Raw genomic sequence first — 3,370 nt, 5'->3', positions numbered from 1 at the left:
GATATATAATAAATATTCTTGAATATACTTATAAAATGATATGCTCTTCTACTTAAAAAAGTTTGCCCACACAGACTAAATATGGTAGAAAGTTGTGTGAAACCTAAATCTTTCAAGACAGACACCATGAAATTACAATGAACAACCATCATAAAAATCTGCTTTCAGTGGACTGCCAAAATTTTTATTTCTGAGGTCCTTAAGTTCTCATTATCATTCAGGAAATTAAACATCCTTCATTTGGCTTCACAATCATATACCTGCCATCTGAATAGAAGAGACAAATGCTTTTTAAATTTCAGCATTTTAGTAAATATCTACAATTAAGTGCTAATTTATTAGAGAACACAAACACAGCATTTGCATCCTCTTTCATTGCTTGTAGGTGAACTGAAATTACCTGCAACTTTTGTCTCTTCCTTTTAATTAAAAGATCATTTAGTGAAGACAGTGAGACAGAAAGCATAGTGTTAATATAATCTACATATATGTCACCATTACTAAAGCATAATAAATCTTCCCAATATTAGCAATGAATGACATTTAAAATGCTTAAATAACCAGTGCCACTCATTACTCTCTGACTTTCTAACCCAGTTATATATAGCAAAATCATCTCTATGAAAATTGCAAATTGATAACCAAAAAAATTAGTACTATAATAATAAGTCAACTTCTTGACATTTCCAAAGACACTGAAAAAATGTTGTATATGTGTTATTTTTGAATGAGCTCTTCCAAATAAAATATTAAATTTACTTAAGACTTAACAACCAGACTAAAAGACATTTAAATTAAAATTCCAGTTTAAAAAGTAATGCTAGTTTATCTGCAGAATAGATATAGTTCTGATTTTTTAATACATCTATTTTCATTGAGAAGACCTTACATATACTGAAATTTGAACTTTAATAGATAAAAATTAACATTTATATAATCACTCTCCTTTCTTAACTCAAGAAACATTTTGAATTTCCTCAAGTATTGTGAATCTAATTGTTGTTATTAGAAAACTGGTCATTCAATTGGAAATCAATGATGTCTGGTCTTGTGATAACAGTTAAAGTTTATTAAATTTTCATTTTTTTCATAGAGTGACACTTAGAATAAACAACTAATATATTCAGATATTTCTGTGTTAAAATATTGTTTTGCTGTAGAGACAGCACAGCAGTGGTGTGTCCACTAATCTTTCAGAATACTGTAGGGGAGCAGCCATGTGTAGTGACTCACATTTGCTTATAATTCTAGTTGTAAGTGAATGCAATGTCCTTGATCTCAGCAGGCTTTCAGACATGTGTACATAAATCAAACACATAAACAAATGAATAGGATAAATATAAATAAAAATAATTACAGTTGTATGTTCTGAATTTTGCTTGTGTCATTTTCTTTTATGTCTGTACTCTTTAATTCTAGAAATTGCGACATCTTGACTTGATTATAAAAATTAAGAAAAATATACTTCTCTTGCCATTAAATTTCAATAGCCTTCATAAATAATTTAGAAAACAATGCAACCATTTAACAAACTCCTATGGAAATAACTTTGTTTCTAGTAAATATTTTTTTGTTAGTAAATAGAAATGAACTAACCAAACCTTGGAGACCCTTTAAAAATATCACATCAAATAATCATAAATTGTTAATCATGTCCCTTGGGCTAATATCTATTATTTTTTTATGGCAAAGTCTATGAGCTATATAGACTATATTTATATATTGGTCTTAGTGACCAAAAATATTAATTATTCATTCAAGCACAACTATCATAAGGATTAATTTTTTAGTTTCATTTTATGCAGCTAATATCTGTATTAAAAAACCTATGACCACCTTCCCCCCAAAATTATGGACATTTTTCTCTGTTTAAACCTGATTTTTTTTTTTTAACACAGAATAAATCTACGGCTTCTCATTTTTTTTTTTTTGGAAACAAAAGCAAAACTTCTTTTCCAAATAACATACCTTTTGAATTCAATTTTGAAGCCAAGGTATTTTAACAATATCTATCTTGGATTAATTTAGCAGCATTTATAAGCAAATATTTTTAACAGCTGTTGCTCCTTTCTCCATATTTTAATTTAAAGAGAACATAATAACATATAGTATCCATAATTTTTGTGTGTATTTTTACCTTTACATGACTTTATTTTAAACTCTATTTTTATTTTTATTTTTAATTTTAATTTTTCGGCTTTTGAGACATGAGTTTTTTGTGTAATTTTGACTGTCCTGGAACTCACTCTGTAAACCAGGCTATCTTTGAACTCACAGGATCTGTCTGACTCTGCCTCCCAAGTGTTGGGATTAAAGGTGTGTGACACCACACCCAACTACTCTTTTTTTATTTTAAGGTGTTATCTTAAAAAAATTATTTAAAACCTGTATATATATTTAAACATACAGTAAAGCATTTAGAGCTTTTTTCATCTTTGAATTTATCATTTCTGTATATCTCTCTTTTTTTGTCCAATTAATGTTTAATTTGCTAAGCAATATGGCTAGGATTAAAACCTTGGCTTTGATGGCTGGATCTAGCCCATTTTTTAGCTTTTTCATATTTCAGCCTCATGGCAGAGGTACTGGCCAAAGCCATGTTTATTGCCACAACTCTATGGCATTTTAAGGTCCCTGCCACCACTAAAAAGCATGTGGTCAGCCTTTCATCTACCCCATTTAAATGTTTTGTAGCAGGTCCTCTTAAAAAGCTGCAAGGTTTTGCAGCTAATGCTGAATCAGGAATCCTCTCTTAAATGAGAGCACTTGCCTCTAGCAAGCAGAGCCTACCTGAGAAAATGTTGTTATCAATAAGCCATGTTTAACTCTATTCTTTTCTGTGTAGAATAACTTTCCAAGCTCTCATAGGCTTTATGTGGATGCAATTGCCCCATGTTGGGTACCTTTCTGCTAATTCCGTTGACTGAGGTTTTCTGTCTTACCTGGTCCTGCAAGCCATTAAGTCCCAAAGAATCACAAAGAGGTCTACATTAGTTATAAACTAATTGACCCTTTAGCCCAGGCTTTTTATTTACTAATTCTTATAACTTACAATAGCCCATAATTCTTGTCTGTGTTAGCCACACGGCTCGGTACCGTTTTTGGTGAGGCGGCCACATCTTGCTTCCTCTGTGGATGGCTCACGACTGTAGACTGTAGAATTCTCTTCCCCAAATTTTCCTATTCTTACTGTCCTGCCTCTACTTCCTACATGGTTGCCTCACGTATACTTCCTGTGTGGCTACTGGCCAATTAGCATTTTATTAAACAAGTATAGGAAAGAAAAGTTTACAGGGTAAAAATTGTAGCACAGCACATATTGCAGAAATATGTACAAATTATATTGTAGAATGTCAAAGTATCTCTGAGT

This window comes from Microtus ochrogaster, linkage group LG1, assembly GCF_000317375.1.
Source record: "Microtus ochrogaster isolate Prairie Vole_2 linkage group LG1, MicOch1.0, whole genome shotgun sequence".
Taxonomy (NCBI): Eukaryota; Metazoa; Chordata; class Mammalia; order Rodentia; family Cricetidae; genus Microtus; species Microtus ochrogaster.
This window is presented reverse-complemented; position numbering follows the sequence as displayed.